Source organism: Dendrobium catenatum, unplaced genomic scaffold (assembly GCF_001605985.2).
Source record: "Dendrobium catenatum unplaced genomic scaffold, ASM160598v2 fragScaff_scaffold_2, whole genome shotgun sequence".
NCBI classification, from domain to species: Eukaryota; Viridiplantae; Streptophyta; class Magnoliopsida; order Asparagales; family Orchidaceae; genus Dendrobium; species Dendrobium catenatum.
Genome location: NW_021318464.1, coordinates 305,164 through 327,776, shown reverse-complemented (window position 1 = coordinate 327,776; position 22,613 = coordinate 305,164). Strand labels below are relative to the sequence as shown.

The 22,613-nt window shown below is 33.4% G+C and overlaps 1 protein-coding gene across 2 annotated transcripts in view; it reads left to right on the top strand.

Annotated features, from left to right (window-relative positions):
• Positions 1 to 22,613, top strand: part of LOC110093579 (phosphoglucan, water dikinase, chloroplastic) — a 130,139-nt gene that overhangs the window by 105,694 nt on the left and 1,832 nt on the right. The gene's annotated exons all lie outside the window — the stretch shown is intronic.

Here is a 22,613-nt window from a genome sequence, read left to right as displayed (position 1 = left end):
GCAAGTGGATAGATATGCAAGTGGTCAAGCAAGTGATCCCGATTTGAGTACTACTCCATTCATTGTCCATCTATTTGATCGGACTGTGCAATTGATATTGTACAGTACAATTAATACATTTAGCTAACTCTAGAAAACACTATTTTTTCTATATGATCGGCTTGTACAATTATGTTTACAACAACAACAACAACATCAAGCCTTTATCCCACTACTTGGGGTCGGCTACATGAATCCTTTTTCTCCATTGTGTCCTATTAAAAGTCAAATTCTCGTTTAAATCTAATAAAGAAAGGTCATTCCTAATATTTTCTAACCAAGTCTTTTTAGGTCTACCCCTACCTTTCTTAACATAAGTCAAATCTAATACCTCTACTCTCCTAACCAGGTCATCAGAAGGCCGCTATTTTATGTGACCAAACCATCTAAGGAAACTCTCTCTAATCTTATCTTCTACTGGCAGCTAAACTCCAACCTTTTCACGTATATGCTCATTTCGTATCCTATCTCTAAGGGTAAAGCCACTCATCCACCTGAGCATCCTCATCTCTGCCACACTTAACTTAGTATTATGCTTCTCTTTTAAAGGCCAACATTCGGCACCGTAAAGCATTGCAGGCCTCACTACCATCTTATAGAATTTTCCCTTAAGTTTGAGGTACATTTCTATCACATAACAAGCCCGATGCATTCCTCCACTTCAACCTTCCACTTGTATTCTGCTGATAATATCCCCATCTATTTCACCATCACTCTGAACAATAGATCCAAGATATCTAAAACGTGTTACTCTTATTAATGACTTGACGCCCCAAAGTCACAATCCCTCACTAGGTCTATTACTACTAAAATTACACTCCATATAATTCCTTTTAGATCTACTCAAGCGAAACCTTTAGACTCTAAGGTTGACCTCCATAATTCAAGTTTACCTTCAACTCCCTCTCTAGTCTTATCAACAAGAAGAATATCATCAGCAAAAGCATACACCAAGGTACATCCTCTTGCAAATGTCTAGTGAGAACATCCATGACTAAAGCAAAAAGATATGGGCTTAAGGCTGATCCTTGATGTAACCCAACCGAAATAGGAAAATACTTGGTCAATCCACTTGTGTTTGAACACAAGTAATAGCTCCTGCATACATATCTTTAATTGATTTGAATATAAGCATTATTGACTCCTTCTTTTTTCAAGAACTCTCCATAGCACTTCTCTTGGAACTTATTCATATGCTTTTTCTAAATCAATAAATATCAAATGTAGATCCCCCTTATTTTCTCTATATTTCTCCATCAAACCTCTTAATAAATGTATGGCTTCCATAGTCGACCTACCCGGCATGAATCCAAATTGATTTGAGAAACATTAGTATCACGCCGCAACAATGCTCCATAACTCGCTCCCATAGTTTTAAAGTATGACACATTAAACTTAATACCTCTATAATTCGCACAATCTTGTAGCATTCACCTTTATTCTTAAAAATAGGAATTAACACACTCATTCTCCACTCATCTGGCATCTTCTTAGTCTTCAAAATAGTATTAAAAAGTTTAGTAAGCCATGAAATTCCTTCATCTCCTAAGCATTTCCACACCTCTATTGGAATATCATCAGGTCCAACAGCTTTTCCACCCTTCATTTTTTTTAAAGCCTCTCTAACTTCAGTTTTACTAATACGCCGATAAAAACATAAATCTTTATTTTCATTTAGGGTACTGAGGTCATTATAGTCAATCTTATATTCATAATCTTCATTAAAAAGTTTAGCAAAATATCTCATCCATCTTTGTTGAATATCATCTTCTAAGAAAAGTATTTTTTGATCTTCATCTTTAATACACTTCACTTGAACTAAATCCTTACTACTCCTATCTCTTTGTTTGGCTAACTTATACATATATCTTTCTCCCTCTTTTGTACAATTATGTTTGTACATGAAAAAATTGAATCCAATTTTTTATATGTTCCTAGGTTCTTGGACCTTAATTTAGGTAAATTGCATATGTAATAATAAATTTAGGTTATTTAATTTGATTACTGATTGTACGGTTCAATTGGTATCGTATAATTAGATCTACACTTTTAATTTTGAAAATTTTATTAAAAAAAATGACTTAATTTCTTAGAAATTCTAAAAAATAGTATAATATTGTACAGTATGATAAAAATCATACAATACGATTTTTCATTAATCAAGTTGTTTTAATTACTATTTTTTAAGAGGAAAATAAATTTAATTTATCTTTTGTGTTTTCTTGGTGTTTCATGAATCATTTGCTTGACACATGCAAGATGGTTTCATAAAATGAAACATACAAGTATTTAAGTCTTTACCAGTCTTCTTTTTTCTTGATGGCTTCACTACTTTAGCTTAGGTTGAGTGCACCTCCACTAATATGTGATTGACATCCAAGTTGTATGTCCAGTATTACTTCACATTCTCTTCTTATTTAACCTCAATATTAATATAATTAAAAGGTTTGTACATACAAATTCATTTGTAAAAAATCAAAATAGTCAATAATATTTATACTCATTAAAAATTAAATGAGTTTATTAGGCTCATGATGTTGAACATTTTTAGTTAAGTATATTAAATTGAAAGAGTTTGTAAAATAAAATACCTTATGTAAATTTTTTTAATTTTATAAGTAGTTCTCTCCTTTAATTTATACCTCATAATAATATGCTGTTAAAAATATAGATAATAAAAATTTAATTTGTGAGAAAAGTATGATTTTTAATTTTTAATAAAAAAAAAGTACATAAAAACTAGTACAAGTACAAAAAGTGGTTCAAATATTAATACAAATATATTAAACACAGGTACAAATATACCGAATGCTGACATAAATACAAGTACAAGCATGCAAGCAAATACACATTACTCCCCCTTTTAATATCTCAAAAAAGAGAGTAAACAAACCTACTTAAAAAAAGACAACAAGCATACAAAACAAAGCCAATACTTGGACAGTCCTTGGTTTGGTGGTGGTGGTGGTGATGGTGGCGAAAATAGCTGTGGAACATGAATAATTGATCCTGAAACTAGACTTAGTCCTCATCTTGTTGACGTTATAGCTGCTCCAATCGATCAATCTTTTACTAAATATGCCCATCAACTTTTAGCTCCAGCCATGCAAAATTCTCAGTTTACTTATCCTAGGAGTAATCTCATTTTTAGCTTGCACATCTCACTATATAAAATGTGGTATGAATGATCGGTAAATAGAGATAGTAGTGTCAGGTGGTTTAGGGTAGGTTAAATTGTATTTGATTTCTAGGATTTATGCAATGATATGACAATGCCAGGTTATGCTTTCTATGAGCCTTAGGGTTCCTAACGGATAGAAGATTTTGTATTTATTGAATCAGAAGATTGGCTACATTGCATTGAGTCTCAGGAATGCCATAGTACGTAACTATTGTAAGTAGTGGAGTAATTTTAATTCTATCATTGACTTTAGGAATTACGTTATGCTAAAGCACGTGTTAGATTAAATGAATGTTCAACACAACACTGCTTACTAAGGATTGGTGATGGCTAAGATGTGCATTCCTAAGGATCATATTGACAGCAATCCAAATATAGTGATGTTGATAGCTATGTCATGGGGTGCAACATCGGTATGAGATTTTTTAAATATTCATGTAATTCTTGATTGATTATTGCTACTTGTGTCCAACAGACTAATGATTATATTATGGTTTATCAACATTTATTCTTAGGTTTGTGAAAAATTCATAGAGCATCTTAGAATGAAAAGGAATTGCCAGAGATTTTAGGAATTTAAGATCACTACTCACAAATAGATCATAAATCTAATATGACAAATTTCTTGCATAACAACCATTGAGTCAAGAATTGATGCTTTGCTATAACGCTCATATGCCACTTCTTATTTTGAGCGAAATTGGTCATCTCACTGTCGACGAGATGAAGTTTATTCCACACTTACCGCTTACTTGCCATCTTAGAATAAAAATGAATGAGAAAGCTTGTAGAGAATGAAAGAAACTCACACAAGGAAAGTAGAATGATTATGAGATGTTGTGAATGAAGGAGATAGTTAATGCCTATTTGATGTAAACAAATTAGAGCAAAGCACAAGAGAGAACAACAAGAGAATCAAATCTTACTTTTATAAAATTAAGACATAACTTAGAGAACAAAATAGGTTAGAGAAAACAACTAACTTCAGAAAAAGGAAAGAGGCAACTTCCAACGACTAAAACAAAAGAAGACCAACAAAGAAACAATATTTTTTTTAAAAAAAAACTATCCTCAGAACATCCTTCAAGAGGACTCCTCACATGTACCGATTGTAGGAATATAATTTAAAATAAGGTTTAGATATGCAAACAAAGGGTCCACCACAGCTAAGGGTATCCAATGTCCTTTCAACTTCTCCAAACAGCCAACAACCTTGCTAAAACAGCCAACAAAACAGCCCACGGCTTTACCAAAACAGCCAAACCAGGCGGCAAATCAATTCTCGGTCAACAAAGAGATGCCAGAGCGGTAAAGAAGACAGCACCCGAAGAGGCACATCACACCCGAAGCAGCAGCAGTCCGTGAGAGAAATTTCCAGAGAAGAAAAAAGCTGCAGCAACTCAATTTCAAGAAGAATGTGAAAGATCAAGTTCCACCCACCAAATCTTGCTCCCAACCTTAATTTTATAACTAGACATCAGCTCATAATGAGCTACTTCTCCACTAGATATTAATGAGCTGACACAACTAAAGTTTTAACTACATAAGCTCAAACCGAAACAGCCAAAGCCCACATGAAACCAGCAAACATCCAAAGGACAAAATGGACCCCCCAAGCCGGCAAACCCAAGGAAGCAAAATTCAAACCTCTTCCTACCATGATCATTGGATTTACCACCATCATTGGATAGCATAAAAAAAACAAAAAAATAGAAAATATAACTAATATTGTTCATAACAAAAAAAATTAATGCAAAAATCTAAATGCATCACTATTTATAGATTTTCAGCCTTTGTTAGCTTGTACAATTTGATATGTTTCTAGATCATCCCAATGGTTAATGTAACTAAATCCATCATACCACACAATAAGTATCTTGTAGTATGATCTGTCACCTTCATATCATCCCAATGTCTAGTTGATTGAGTTAAATTGCATAGATTGAATTGGATTGTATAGTATGAATATTTGTTCAGTTCATTGTATTCAGTTGTTTTGACAAACAATTGATAAAGTTAGATCACACAATATGATGTGGATCATACTTTACAAACTTGTCTTTGTGATTTCTTCATCCTAATTGTCACGACCCAGCCCGATGAGCTCGCATAAACAAGTTGGGTACTGATGTCGGACTTAAATATTAAAATATATATTTTCAATGACATTAAAAGATGAAACAACTGAATCTAAAACAATTTAATATATAATCAGTGTCACTAAAAAAAACTTCCAATTATATCAAAATTTTTCATATATAAGTCGAATATGTACAAAGGTGGATAAAATTTATCATGTCAACATCCACCAACAAAAATCACATCAAACTGAAATACAAGAAAACTGTCCTCCGATCCTCTACGGGTGTATGTAAACTAGGGTCGCTCAACCATCACCTAACAGTAGGATCTCCTGAAAATTATCCCAAAACTAGGGAATGTGTTTACGCTCAGCAAGTAGTAATTACATAGACTGAACTCATGTGCAATGAAGTGGAATCAATATGCATGCTAAAATAGACTTATATTTATCTATAGAACCATTATAAAATGAATGCTTTTAAATGATATAAACTTCTAAACTTCCTTACTTTACTTTGCACTATATATATATATATATATATATATATATAAACATCCGTACCAGAGTACCCATATTATACTAATCAAGTACAATTTCATATTGGTCATATATCATCATTTTGCACCGAAGAGTATTGTGTAAATGTACCGTATTGGTACTCTGCCTCAACATGCACCAACTCGCATATCATTTTGATATCATAATATATGTGATTTAACATATCAATCATGCATATGTTCAATCCACTAAATGAATTTGATTAAGAGTTTTCCTGCTAAAAGTGAACTTTTGTACATATGAAGAAAGTTTTATATCTAAACATACAATGTTATACGTGAAGAAAAGCAAAAGTTATAAGTTGCTTAATAGAAAAACTAAAGCCATTTGTAACACTATATCATTAATATCATAAATACACTTAAGGCCATATGCAACTTAATACAATTAACATTTTACAAGAGCAATTCAACATGAATATAATTAAGGCCATATGCAACTCAAGAGAATTAACATTTTACAAGAGTAATGTAACATGATTATTCTTAAGGCCATATGTAACTTAAGAGAATTAAAATCTTCAAAGAGAAAGAACATGAATTTAGAGAGTAATTTGTCACTTACCCTAAGTAATTTAACTTTGCATACCTCCTCGAACCAACCCCTTCTTAGGTTTAACACCTAAGGAAAATAAATTCTTAATTAATACAAATGCCTTTCTCCTTTTCAATGTTCTTATTTAATATTTTCCTATTCTATTTTCTCTTCCTAATTACTCTAAACTTTTCAATGGCCATATGTAATTAATGCAATTTTAACATACAGTTTTGGTTTTAATTAAAATCCTAATTTTAGGATCCTAAAATTTACATATTTTATTCCATTTACATTTTAAAACATTTCTCCTAACATACATTATAATTAAACCTAATCATTTTTTGGATTAATTAAATTTTAAAATTAGGGAAATACTTTTTTTTTTGATAAAAATCTCATTTTCTCATAATTAGAATCTTCCGAAGACCTATAAGAACAATCCTTGTAAATAAATTTTCAAAAAATCTCAATATTAGGAAATGCCCTAGTTTTTGTAACTTAAAAAAAAAACTTAGGAAAATTCAAATTTCATCATTATAAAGTATTTTTAAACCTTTTCTAACACTTTCTTAAGACAAAATTAAATTTTCTTAAAACCCTAATTTGGAAACCTAAAATTTTCTTGTGCAAAATTACATTTTAAATGATTAGAATTATGCTTAAATCTTTATCATTCTTCTTTAAAAATCTTATATTTTGAGCAAACCTTAAAATTTTAACCCAAAAAAATCTAAGGGAAAATGAGAGTTTCCTTGTTATAAAAGCTTACCTTCTTCTTCCTTAGACTTTTTCTTTTACTTTCCTCCCAAGAGCTCGTTGGAAACCCTGCCGCCGTCATCGTTTCCCCTTGCACCCGCCGCCCTTCTCCCTTTCACGCTAGCGGGCGAACAAAAAAAATGTAAGGGACCGAATGATTACGGTCCCTTAGGCGTTAGGAGGGATTAAGGGATAAATTAAATGCTTAATTACACATGTGCCCTTGATCCTAATATTTCTTTTAAGGTCATATGGGAAATTTGGTCATTTAGGCTTAATTCTTACTTAAGTTAACTTTGACAATTTTTAGTTATAAATTCGTGCGAAATTAAGTATAGGTTCTTTTTATCGTTTCGATCAAAATTTCGCATAAAATTTAATAAATTTAATTGCGTCGAATTCCGACGACTTTGAAATTTCACCTAATTTCATCGCAGCGTATTGTGCAACGCATACGATCGATATTTTTCAGGTTTTGCAATTCGCCCTTTCTTATAAAAAATTCGTTCTCGAAATTTAAAACAAGAGAAACAAGATATACCTTACTCCAAGGGATGAGAATAACATTTCCTCATTTCTGACTATTTCTCCCATGTAGCGTCCTTCTCAGACCCATGCTTCCATAGAATCTTTACAAAAGGTATATTCCATCTTCTGAGCTGTTTCACACTGAACTCTAAAATTCTATCTGGTTTTTCTACATAAGTAAGATCTGGTTGTATGTCCATGTGTTCGGTTATGATCTTAGAAGTATCATCTGATATAACTTTTCGTAAGGAAGAAATATGAAACACGTTGTGTACATCATACATAGCTGGCAAAGCCAATATGTAGGCTACATTTTCTATCCTTTTCACAACCTCAAATGGACCAATATATCGGGGACTAATCTTGTCGTTCTTGCCAAAACGTAATACACCTTCGTAGGCCTGATATTAATAAAAATAAAATCTCCCATATTGAATTGCACAGAGGGGTGCCTAGCATCATAATACTTTTTGCCTATCTCTGATAATTCTGATCTTGTTTGTAACATCATGAACTAAATCAGAGCCATTTACTTTCCTTACACCTGCTTCAATCCAACATAAGGGTGTTCTACATTTCCTTCCATAGAATGCTTCGTAGGGAAACATTCTTATACTTGCTTGAAAGTTATTGTTATAAGCAAACTCTATCAAAGGAATGTCAGATTGTCATCCTCCACCAAAATCAAGAACACACAGTCTAATCAAATCTTCAAGAGTTTGTATAGTACTCTGAAATTGTTCATCAGTCTGAAGATGAAATATTATATTAAATATTAATCCGGTACCCATAGCCTCTTGAACCTTCCTCCATAGTCTAGAGGTAAATCTATCATTACGATCAGATACTATGGACTTTGGTACACCATGCAGTTGAATAGTCTCAACCACATATAACATTGCTAACCTCTCAACTGAGTTAGTCTGTCGAATAGGTAAGAAGTGAGCATACTTCGTAAGCCTATCAATGATAACACAAATAACATTATGACTCTGTCGATATCTCAGTAAACTCGTCATGAAGTCTATAGCAATATCATTCCACTTCCATTCTAGAATAGGTTGGGGTTGAAGTAATCCACCTAGCCTTTGATGTTCAGTTTTGACAGACTGACAAGTGGAACACTTTGCAACAAAATCAGCTACACTCCTCTTCATTCCAAGCCACCAAAATAAACCCTTAAGGTCTTAATACATCTTGTTACCACTAGGATGAATGGCATAACCAGAATGATGAGTTTTATAAAGAACATCCCTCCTCAATTCATCCATATTTGGTACACAAACTCTGCCCTTGTATCACAAAAGATCATCTTAGTAAAATCTTCTTCATGGCCTACTTTCACCAAATCAATAATCTTCATAAACTGAGGATCTCTCAACAAGGCTTTAGCTATCTTACTCTTCAAATTAGGTTGTACTGTCATCTGACCTGACCATACATTCTATCATAGGAAGTAGTACAGACAACTCTAAGCGTTCCATCTCCTCAATCAACTCTCCTGTTGGGTCAATAAGTAATTCACCTTCACAGGTATCTTCCTTCTCAAGCCATCAACAACTATATTTGCTTTTCTTGGATGATACTGAATATTCAGTTCATAATCATTAACAAATTACATCCATTGCCTCTGCCTTAAATTCAACTCCTGCGAAGAGATACTTTAAAACCCGCAAAATGTCGTTTTAGACCTCGCACGCTTTTCAAAGCGCCGCGACGAGTTTTAAGTGAAAAATTCGAGGTTGTCGGATTTTGACGAGAATAATTTTATAAACTAGAGCGCAAAATGCTGATCGTTTTGATATATAAGACTTATGTTTAATTATGTGTATTTTGAGAATTATTAATTTTGGAAGGTTAGAAATGCCAATGTTACCCCTGTGCAATAAGAAGGCCGAAATTACTTAAGTGGGGGCAATTAAGTCATTTGGCAAAACCCATTCTCCCATTATACAAAAAAATCGAAACCCTTCTCTCATCTCCCATTCGCAAGTCACGACCAAACCGAGCGGAATAAGGAGAAGGCGGACGCAAGGCTCGGACGCCATCTTCGGCGGTGGCTCTGGCAGCAGATTCCGGCGGCCAAACTTGGGGAAAATCGTTGGGGAGACTAAGGGAAGGCTAAGGTATGCAATAGAACTATGATTTTCCATCTCTTCCTCAAGATTTTTGGATGAGAAGATTTCTAGGGTTTTTAGAAAACTTGAAATTTCTTTGAGAAAAGTTTAGGGAAGGGTTAAAGAAAATTTCTAAACCATAATATGAGATATTTTTGTGAAAAATGTGAATTTTAGAAATTAGGGTTTTACTCAAAAATTATTTTCTTTGGAAATGTCTTCACAAAAGAATTTCCTATTAACCTAAGAAAGCTTCCAATGAGAAAATATTGTAAGAAAGATGAAAGCTTTGAGTTTTGAAATTTAGGGTTTTTTCCTAATTAAGAAATTTTTTATCACTATGATTTTTATTAGTATTTGGGAGGATTTTAGAGGCTAATTTATGGATTTTATTTGAAATACAAGATTCTTAATTTTTGATTTAATAAATTCCGAAAATTGAAGATATTTTATTTATGTTTTGAGTGTAAGGAGAGGTGTGGCATGCTTAAAACCTAAGAGTTTTTGACTAAACCCTAATTTAGAGAGAATGTGAGTGAGAGATATCATGAATTGTGGGAAGGATTTGAATTGAAACTTATACAAGACATTAGGTTGAACTATATATTACTTTAGATTAAGGATTTAGAAAATTGTGAGGGGACTAGTTACTTATGCATTTTTGTATGTCTCTTCTAGATTTTAACTGTGTGGAAGGAAAGGACTTGTCCAGACAAACGAAAGAGGTGTACAAGTTGAGGTAGGTGGAATGGATATTCTTTAAATTTAGAAAACTCTACTTTTATGCAATTTCATAGAAATGATAATTTCTTTTATGTTCATTATGAAACTTTTATGACTTATGTTCCCTTGGAAGTTTATGGACACTTAAAGCAAATGCAAAGTTTCACTTTATGCAAATGGACAACTCATGAATGATCCCCATGCTCTTTTCTTTACTTGTACTACACATGTTTTTCATTTACATGCAAATGAACACATCAGCATAGCAATCATACACATCCCTATGGAAACATACACTTGATTAGTTTATGAATAATTTATACAAAGCATCTCTTATGAATATGTAAGTATTAAGTGTATGTGCCTGTTGACGCGGGAGTATTACATGGTAAAGGAGGCTCTTATGAGCCATGGTAAATGAGGCTCTTATGAGCCATGGTAAAGGATGCTTCTTATGACCCAATAGTAAAGGAATGGTCAATTTTATGTACTTGATCAGTACAAGTGATACTCCCGAGACGGGTGTTATATTTACATATTAAGTTATTATGAACATTTTATATTCATGTTATATGCATTAGAGACTATCATTTGAGGCATAATGTTTTAAGAAAAAAAGAATGGAAAGGTTATGAAAAGAATATAACCTTTTAATGCTCGGCAACCCGTACAGCCAAGGGTTTATGGTCTATCCCCACAAGAAGCAAAAAACTCTCCTGATGTTATCATAGGTATGGACTTTATTTAATGTCAATGAATTCCTTTATAATGTATGAGTAAAATGAGCTTTATGTTATGTTACATGCATGGTATTTAGGAACAATCTTTGTATGTAACAAGCCTGTTAAGGTGTTGTTAAGTCTGATGGTTTGTTTTCCTCAAGTATGCTCAAGCCTTTATTAGTCTTGATGCCCAATGAGAGTCAGTTGGAAACCAATAAATGGTGTCATGTGGAGTTGGCTATTGGTGATAGAATCTTGGGAGCATATCTTATGTTATTGCCTTTAATGGAATTTGATATGATTCTAGGTATGGATTGGTTGTCTTATCACTTTGTGACCATAGACTGTAATAAGAAAGAATTTAAATTTTGTATGCCGGGGGAGAAAGAATTTAAATTCATAGGGGAAAGAGGCATAACTTCTATGATAATCTCTTCCTTGGTGGCATACAAATTGTTGAGGAAGGGTTATGAAGGCTTTCTAGCTTATGTTAAGGAGGAGAAGAAAGAAGAGAGGAGATTAGAGGATATACCTGTCGTGCAAGAGTATCCAGAAGTGTTTGCAGATGATTTACCTGGCTTGCCTCCAAGTAGGGAGATTGATTTTACTATAGCGTTGGTTAGTGGAGCGGATCCTGTTGCTAAAGCCCCTTATCAGATGGCAATAAAAGAGTTGAAGGAACTGAAAGATCAATTGCAAGAATTGCTTAATAAGGGATTCATCAGGCCTAGCACTTCTCTTTGGGGTGCTCCTATGCTTTTTGTGAAGAAGAATGATGGAATTTTAAGGCTTTGCATAGACTACAGAGAATTGAACAAGCTGACTATAAAGAATAAATACCCTCTTCCGATAATTGATGATTTGTTTGATCAGTTGGAATGAGCCTCTGTGTTTTCCAAGATAGACTTGAGATCAGGATACTATCAGCTTAAGATCAGAGAAGATGATATAGCAAAGACAACGTTCAACACTAGATATGGGCATAATGAATTTGTAGTGATGCCATTTGGACTTACAAATGCCCCTGCAGTGTTTATGGACCTCATGAATAGAATCTTCAAGCCATTTATGGATCTATTTGTGATAGTGTTCATCGATGATATATTGATGTATTTCCCAAATGAAGATATTCATGCAAATCACTTGAGGATGGTGTTAAATGCATTGAAAGAGAATGAATTGTATGCTAAGTTCTCCAAATGTGAGTTTTGGTTGAAGAGTGTGAACTTTTTGGGACATGTGATCAGCAATGGAGAGATCTCTGTGGATCAGCACAAGGTACAAGCTATAGCAGATTGGCCACGGCCCACTACTGTGACAGAGATCAGGAGCTTTTTGGGTTTGGCTGGTTACTAAAGAAGATTTGTTGAGGGGTTTTCTCGGATAACAATGCCATTATCTAGATTGACCCAAAAGACAGTGAAGTTTGTATGGACAGATGAATGTGAAGAGGCTTTTCAAAGGTTAAAACAGTGTCTGATGACTGCTCCAGTGCTTACTATTCCTTCGGGGACGGATTGATTTCAGCTTTATAGTGATGCCTCTCACAAAGGGTTGGGTTGTGTATTGATGCAGAACGGAAGGGTCATTGCCTATGCTTCTAGGCAACTGAAGAATCATGAAAGAAACTATCAAACTCATGATCTAGAGTTAGCTGCAGTGGTCTTTGCCCTAATGATTTGGAGACATTACTTGTATGGAGTTAAGTGTGAAGTATTTACTGATCACCAGAGTTTAAAATACATCTTCACACAGAAGGAGTTAAATTTGAAGCAAAGGAGATGGTTGGAGCTTATCAAGGATTATGATTTGGATATTCAATATGATCCAGGCAAAGCAAATGTAGTAGCGGATGCCTTAAGCAGGAAGACTTCCAGTAGCGCCAATTGGATGATCACACAACAGCATGAGCTGATAAGAGATTTGAAGAAGCTAGAGATTTCAATAGTTCAGCCCAATGATGCAGAGTTTGTGGCTTTGAATCAGATGATCATTCAGTCAACATTGAAGGATAGGATAAGGGAAGCTTTGCCACAAGATGCAGAATTTGAGAAAGTCCTAAATATAGTGAAGGTTGGTCACGTGGAGGAGTTTGAGCTTGATGAGGATGAGCTACTACAGTATAGAGGCAGAATTTGTATCACAGATGTTGGAGATTTGAGGAAAGACATTCTTCAAGAAGCTCACTATTCAAGTTATACCATTAACCCAGGTAGTAACAAGATGTACCAAGATTTGAAGGAATACTTTTGGTGTCCAGGGATGAAGAGAAGTGTAGCAGAAATGGTGGCTAAGCGTACAGTTTACCAGATGGTTAAGGTAGAACATCAAAAGCCAGGAGGTTTATTGCAGCCTTTACCCATATCGGAATGGAAGTGGGAAGACATAGCTATGAATTTTGTAGTTGGATTGCCTAGGTCCAGAACTGGTCATGATGCTATATGGGTGATAATTGATAGGTTGACCAAATCAGCACACTTTTTACCTATCAAGAAATCTGATGCTGTTGAGAAGTTGGTAAGCGTGTATGTTAATGAAATTATTAGACTTCATGGTGTACCAAGATCAATAGTATCAGATAGAGATGGGAGATTTACCTCTCGGTTGTGGAGGAAGGTTCAAGAGGCAATGGGCACTAGACTTACTTTCAGTACAGCCTTTCACCCTCAAACAGATGGTCAATCAGAGAGGACTATTCAGATCTTAGAGGATTTACTCAGATTATGTGTACTTGATTTTGGCGGCAAATGGGAGACACACATACCACTGATTGAATTTGCTTATAACAATAGTTTCCAATCAAGTATAGGTATGGCATCTTATGAAGCTTTGTATGGAAGGAGGTGTCGAACTCCTTTATGTTGGGCTGAGACAAGAGAAAGAAAGATCATTGGAGCTGACTTTGTAGATGATGCTACTGAAAAAATGAGGCTGATTCGTGACAGATTGAAGACTGTGCAAGATAGACAGAAGAAGTACTATGATGCCAAACATAGATCTATTGAGTTTGATGTTAGAGAGTTTGTATTCCTCAAGGTTAGTCCTATGAAAGGTGTGAAGAGATTTGAAAAAGTTGGAAAACCGAGTCCAAGGTATGTTGGCCCTTTTGAGATATCAGAGAGAATTAGCAATGTGGCTTACAGATTGATTTTGCCATCTCACATGAGTGGAGTACATAATGTATTCCACATCTCTTCTTTGAGGAAATACATATCAGATGAAGCTCAGAAGATCAGTACTGACTTAATAGATATCCAACCAGATCTGACTTTTGTAGATGAACCTGACAAGATCATACATTATGATGTTAAGCAGCTTCGAAGTAGAGAGATTCCTTATGTTAAAGTTATGTGGAAGCATGGAACTGAGAAAGATGTTACTTGGGAGAAGGAATCAGAGATGAGGGAGAGCTACCCTCACCTATTCGATTAAGGTATGGTTTCTTAAGCTTGTCTTAAATTTCGAGGACGAAATTTTTATAAGGGAGGGAAAATTGTAAAACCCGCAAAATGCCGTTTTATACCTCGCACGCTTTTCAAAGGGCCGCGACGAGTTTTAAGTGAAAAATTTGATGTTGTCGGATTTTGACGAGGATAATTTTATAAAATAGAGCGCAAAATTATGATTGTTTTGATATATAAGACTTATGTTTAATTATGTGTATTTTGAGAATTATTAATTTTGGAAGGTTAGAAATGCCAATGTTACCCCTATGCAATAAGAAGGCCGAAATTACTTAAGTGGGGGAAATTAAGTCATTTGGCAAAACCCATTCTCCCATTATACAAAAAAATCGAAACCCTTCTCTCATCTCCCATTTGCAAGTCACGACCAAACCAAGCGGAATAAGGAGAAGTCGGACGCAAGGCTTGGACGACATCTTCGGCGGTGGCTCCGGCGGCGGATTCCTGCTGCCAAACTTGGGAAAAATCGTAGGGGAGACTAAGGGAAGGCTAAGGTATGCAATTCTTCACTTGTTTCACATTAAACCATAAAAAATAGGTCAACTCACTTATTATACTCATTTCAAACTAATACCTCATCGTACATGAAAATCTTCGCAGAAAATGTCATTCATAAATTTGAACAAATATATATGTGCTATCAATATATCAAGCTCTGTTCTTTTAATAAGTTATCTACTATTGACAATCTTTTAATAAATAAATTGTCTAGTAAAAATATGTTAAGTCTATCATACCAAGCTATATGTGCTTGTTTCAATCCATATAATGCTTTTTGCAACTTGTATACATGATGAGGAAATGTTATGCTTTCAAATTTAGGTGGATGCTTTCAACTTGTTTCAATCCTATAATTCTCCAAATATATTGTAAGAGGCTTTAGAAATAGATTTAGATATTTAGAAATGTTATTACTAATCTCCTATTAAGACTATGACAATTGTGCCTATTCCCAAAGAATAACTCCATAGTAACCTATGCAAACCACATTAAACATTCACCAAGATATGAAATAATGAGGTTGAATATGATCTTATTGAAGAAATGATTGTTCATGAATATTTGTTGGAGGATGTTTTATATGAAAAACAAAAAACAAAAAATTGATTTGCAGCTATGAATGTAGCTATTCTATAAGTTGTTTGGTTTGATGAAAAATGAATGCAATGTAAAGAAAAGTAATGTATTGAAAATACTTTTGAGTTGTTTGGTTGAGTATATTACAAATGTAGGATTCCAATTCATTTTATTTTATTCTTTTTGTTTGGTTTAAAGTAAGGAAATACAAAGTACAATAACAGTGCATTAGGAACAACAGATGGTGAGGGCAGTGATTAGAGATTGTAGGTGGAGCCGGCGGTAGCAGCGACTGTTGTGATTGCTAGCAACCAACCATCGACGATTAGGTGCAGTGGCAATGCCTAATTAAAACTAGTTGACAGTGAGGGCAGTAGTTAGCAATGGTAGGTGCGACTATCAATGGCGGCGGTTGCTGTGATGGCCAATGATGATTAGCGGCAATGGCTGTGGGTAGTCGGAGGCTGGTGGCATTTGTTTTTTATGATGGTGGCTTACCGATATCACTGTTATTGAAGTTATGCATTGGAAATTTGCTCAAAATAGATAAATTCCAAATGCACTAAAAATGAACCATCAGATGATTTTCAAATTCACTCCTATAATATATTGCATTTGAAATGCAGTCATCTAAATGTCCAAATTTTTAAAACCTCTTCATTTACTTCACACTCAACATGCAGCCAATCATAGAGCCCCTTATTGATTTTGAGCCTAAATCTGCATTTGCATCTACATCACAACCAAATTTTAATATGAAACTAAAATTGAGCATGTAAACAGATTTGAATCTAAACTTTTAAGGGGAATTGAATATAATTCTTAATACGAAAATGAAACTAAACCAATCATGACTATTATATTTGATGAATTATTTGAAAAACACAACTTTTGATGTATTATCAGATGATATTATTCATACGATATGTGATAGAATAAAATTAATTTTGATTTTAGGTTTTTGTTTAGTGACATAAAAATTCATAAAACTAGCTTCTTGATGAAAGTTGAGTAACATCAATATATCAGTGAATTAATTAAACATAAATGTCTTAAACTTTAAATATAAAACTCCATCCATTTGGTAAAGCCTAAAAATGTGTATAATTTATTGCAACTAATTTTTAAGCCATTTGGATTAATTTTATTCAAAGAGCTTTTTGTTTGTATAAACATATCATACTTATGTAGTTTGTCTGTTCAATTTCATTAATATTTCATTTTTAGAGTTAGGCATAGGGCTGTGTCAAAATCCCTAATGATGGATATTGGTATTTTAGCATTAATTACTTGCTTTTGATTATTTTTTTTACTTTAATGATTTGTATGAGTTGCATGAGCATAATTATGATAACTATATGCCTTATATTGATGTGAACATGAGTTACATGGGGTTTAAACATGATGATAAAGTCAAGGTCTGTTTAAATTTATCATAAGCATTAAAAAAATTATTAAATGTAAGATCTAGACATTTAAAATTTTGCAATGCTTATAACTAATGCCTATGTACTGAAAATTTGAGATTCTCAATTTTCGTATAGTTTAATATTATTATATGTGTCGATTGCTAATTTTTTGGATTCATCTCTCTTTCTATCTACCTGTAAATCCATATCTAATATTCTTTCAGATGTTCTTATACAGCTTGTTAGTAAGGTTATTCTAGATGATGAAATTGTGCTCACTGTTGATAGTCCTGAGATATCTTACTAACTGATGAGATAGATTTGCTTGCTATGCTCCTATAGTACATTTCAGGAAGCAAAAAATTTATGTCCTGATTTCTGTGATGAGTGTTAAATGCTAAATTAGATGTTGAATTTATCAAAGCCGAACAAATTTGATGATGGTGTTTTATACTCATTGGAAGTATCACTCAAGCAATGATTCAAGCCAATTTTTTTTGTTTTCATTGGTAGTTTTCTTTGTAATCTTGGGTATTTTGGAACATTCTTGTGATGATGGCCTTATGAAGGAATGCTTTTGTTTCTTATTATTCATTTAGTCTATATAATTCGGTAATGTGATTAGATTGGTTTTGTTCTTGTATGCCTTCAAGTCCAATTCAAGTGTTACCTGCAGTGTTTTTGGCTTTACTATGATGGGGATATGAAAATGTTGGTTTGTTGGGGTCGAATGTTTCAAAGACAAGCAAAGTTATTTTGATTTATAGCAGCTATCTACTGATTCTCTTACTTTGGAGACTATATATTTGTGGGTGTTGTTTCTTGTATTATATAATGTTTTCTTAGGTGCAGTTACAGGTTGTTTTAAAACTTCTGCGGGAAACTTACAGCTTTATTCTTATTTAATTTTATCTTTGTTCACTAGCAATTACGTTCATGGTGATAAGATAAATAATTTGAGATTTTAAATACTTTATATTTTAATGAGGCTCTAGTGTGAACTTGATGGATATCTAGAATCAAATTGAGTTTATCTTGTGCCAACTATGTCTATCAATCTATTGATGAGGAGTCTATAAATAGATGTCATAAGGCATAAATTATGAACTTTGATTGAATATAAATTCTTTTTTCAGTTTTAATATTTATGCATGTTTGATGTATGTTTTCTTCTTGTGTTGTACGAGTATGACTTGTAATTCTACGACATTATATCTCCTTGTACCGTTGTGAAGCATGGATATATTATTTTGAAGAATTTTTTTTCTTGAACTAATATATATATATATATATATATATAATGATTTGTATACGTTCAATGTTTAAAATGATTTTCAAATAAACTATGTTCATAATTAAATTGTGCTCGACTTGATAAGTTAACAAGCTAAATACAAACATAAAATTATGCTTATTTATTCAACGTATTGAGCCAAATAATAGTCTTGTATCACTGTCAATTGAAATTGTGGGTCATAATCAGTTTTTCGTACAAAAGAAAATTTTTGGGGTGGTTCATCTCATTTACTCGATCTCGGTTAATCTTATGATTTTTTTTTTACTTTGGAATAAATTCATTAAAGTAAAAAATGCTAGTTGTGCTCTCAAGCACCAATCCATGTTCCAATAATATATAGTTATCCATAAAATTTTAAATAGCTTAGATGAAGTGCTATCTGCACTCTCAAACACCAATCCATGTTCAAATAATATATATGTAGCAATCCAAGATCTCGAGTTTATAATTTTGATGATAACAAACATTATTGGGCTTCTATTTTGGTTCTTCTGATATTGTTATTGGATGTTTGTTTTGTGCACACTAATATTTCAGTTACGTTGTACACTATGCAGAAGGCTTGACTCAAGATTGGATAGAATATGTTTGACATTTTTGCAACTGTATGTATTTTGATTTATTTATTTTTTATATTACTTGAGCAAAAGTCTTGTAAAAGGTGTATGCCAGCTTAGCAACCATGCACACACGCATCGAGAAGAAAAATTAAATGTTTTAATTTCTGTGAAGATCCTACTATACGATCTGGGTTGTACTGTACGATATGAGTAAACCAGTGATTAATTAAAACATTTAATTAAGACTATTTGAATGTGTAATGATCTTAATGTGTTCATAATTCTACAGGACGATCAGTAGAACTCAAAACCCTTGCCGCCAATCACAAATTATTTTGAATTTCAAAGTTTAAACTATTCGTATCGTACGATCCCTATGGTACTGTACGATTTCATTAAATCTTGCCTAATCTAATACAGTAATTAGGGAATCGAACTAGGATTAATTCATACTTCCGATTGTACTTTAGCCTGCATCGTACTGTATGACTCGATTTTCTCCCAGGATGATAATTAATTGCCATCGATCGTCATGTATGAAAATCCTATTCGATTAAACTAATCGTACTGTACGACTCTTGTTTTTGTCCTAGACGAGCAATTCAAGTGTTTGAACTAATCGTACAGATCCATATTCATCGTATAATACTAATAAGATAAAATAACCTAATTGTATTGTACGATCCCCGATCGTATTGTACAATTAGAAGTGGCAGAATTGAAAATTTATGATTTTTTCAATCCTCGTATTAAAGCTCTCTCATTAGACTTTGTAAATGTCTTTGGCTATTGCGAAATTTATGTAACAGTGCTTGAGAGGTCTTTTAGAGAGAGGAAGAAGGAGAAGTTGTGCGAGAGGGAGTATAATATCCTTAATTTCAATTAAATCAAGTTTAATTGTTTCCACTAAAGTCTACAACTACTATTTCTTAATTAAGTCGAAATTCAATGGAAATTAACTATTCCTTATTGTTGCTAGTTTCCACTACAGTTCCCCTTTGCCAAGCATGCATTGGTTTGATAAAATCATACGGCTGAGAGGGATTAGATGGGTGATAGTGGAGCATTAGTGGAAAATAAACATTAGTATATTAATATATATAGCAATAAAGCATTAACCGATTCCCATTCCTTCTCCTCCCCCGTCAATTGCTTTCTGCATTTGAACAAAGCGCATTCGAATAGAGAGTACCCTCGATTGCTCCGATGAGAAATTCTTCACGGCCAAAGATCATCGAGTTCTCTGCCTCACTAAGAAGGTGCAAAGGATTCTAGGCTTTCTACCTCGTTGAAAAGAATTTAGGTTCTCAGGAGCACCGTGGAATGGTGAAAGTTATTTTGTAAGGGCTTATCCCCCTTGTTGGAGGAGCTAAAGGAGAGTCACTAAAAGATTTAGTGCAATACTCGAAGAGGAAGACTCTGGGGAGTAGTCGTAGGTCAAGGTTAACCGAACCATTATAAATTTCTAGGGTGCTCGTTCTTGCTTTTTATTAGCACTTTTATTTTTTGCATTTTTATTCCTCATATGTTTACTTTTCATGCAAATATGAGTTGAAAATATTGAGATTGTTTTTTATTTAACTTTTGTTAGAAAAGAAAAAGAAGTAAAATCTGAAAATAAAAAGTGAAGGAAAACATATTCTCATTTTTTTTTTACAAAATCAAAACAAAAAATAGAATTTGATTTTTCATATCATTAGCTTCCGCATTATAAGATCTGATTTTAAACTTAAGTTGTGAATTTGGTTTAAACATTCAAAAATAGATTTTTTTAAAAGAATTTTTTAAAACACCAATTCAACCCCCCCCCCCCCCCCCCTCTTGATGTTCCTTGGGCAGTTCAAGTAGGTCTAACTACCCAAATTGAACTTTCGTATAGATAACGATGTACGACTTATGGTGTATATTTTTTGGCAGTTATGATGTCCTATAAAAGATTGAGGATCTCAGGCAGGACAAAAAATAGCTTTTCTTTCACAATCAATAAATCATGATAAGTGAAAATTAACATCATTATGCTTATTAATTTGCTTGTACACTCTAAAGAAGAGATCACGTGCTAAAATCACTTCAAGAAGAATAATTCTCTGAATACTGGCAGCTATAGCATGCCAATGAGTGGCTTTTGCATTTTGGTTGGGGTGTATGGAAGCTATACATTGATGGAGAAGTATAGAGAGAATAAGAATGATCAACATATGATATTTATTGATTTAGAGAAATCATGTTCCAAGAGAAGTGCTCTGGAGAGTTCTAGAAAAAAAAAAAATAATAATGCTTATATTCTAGTCATTAAGGATATGTATGCAGGGGTTGTTACTTGTGTTCAAGCACAAGATGGCTTGACCAATTATTTTCCTATTTCAATTGGATTACATCAAGGACCAGCTTTAAGTCCAGATATTTTTGCTTGAATATTCTTACTAGATATTTGCAAGAGGATGTAATATGGTGTATGCTTTTTCCGATGATATTCTTCTTGTTAATAAGACTAGAGAGGGAGGAGTTGAAGGAATACTTGAATTATGGAGGTCAATTTTTTAGTCTAAAAGTTTTCGTTTTAGTAGATCTAAAACTGAATACATAGAGTATAATTTTAGTAGTAATAGTTCTAGTAGGGGAATTGTGACTTTGGGCGATCAAGTTATTAATAAGATAACACATTTTAAATATCTTGCATTTATTGTTCAAAGTGATGGTGAAATAGAGGAATGCATTGAGCCTATTATGTGATAGAAAAGTACCCCTTAAATTGAAGGAAAATTTCTCTAAGATGGTGGTAAGACTTGCAATGCTTAATGACGCATAATGTTGGCCATTAAAAGAGAAACATAAAATGAAGTTAAGTGTTGCAAAGATTAGGATGCTCAAGTGGATGAGTGGCTTCACTCTTAGTGACAAAATGCGAAATGAGTGCATACGTGAAAATGCTGGAGTAGCTTTAGTTGCGAATAAATTAGAGGGAGTCGCTTAGATTGTTTGTTCACATAAAACGTTGGCTTTCCAATGACCTGGTTAGGGGAGTGGATGTATTAGATCTGATCTATGTTAAGATTGGTAGAGACAGACCTAAAAATATTTTATCAGAAAATATTAGAAATGATCTTTTTTTTATTAGATTTAAATGAGAATTTGATTCTCAATAGAACACAATGAAGACATGATTCATTTAGCCAGCCCCATGTTGTGGGATAAAGCCTTGATGATGTTGTTGTTGTTATTTTAATGGTGGCATAAGCTTCTAGGTTGGTGCAAGTGCGCTTGTAAAAGCTGGATCTTGTGATGTATTTCTCTAGTATCAATACAATTCAAACTGAAACTGCTCTCGCATTGTGACTTGCATTTCAATGTCATTGTAACTTTGATGTTTTGCCCATTGTTTTTTCTGTATTACCAATCGAACAATTTCAACTAATGTCTTTAGTATAATTTTAATTCCTTTATAGAGGAATTATTTGTGATTTCCTTCGTGTAGGTCTAGCCTGGTTAAAATAAAATAGCCAGCTTCTTAACTGTGAACTTGTACTGGAATCAATTTGTCATTTTCCTTATTTGGATCATC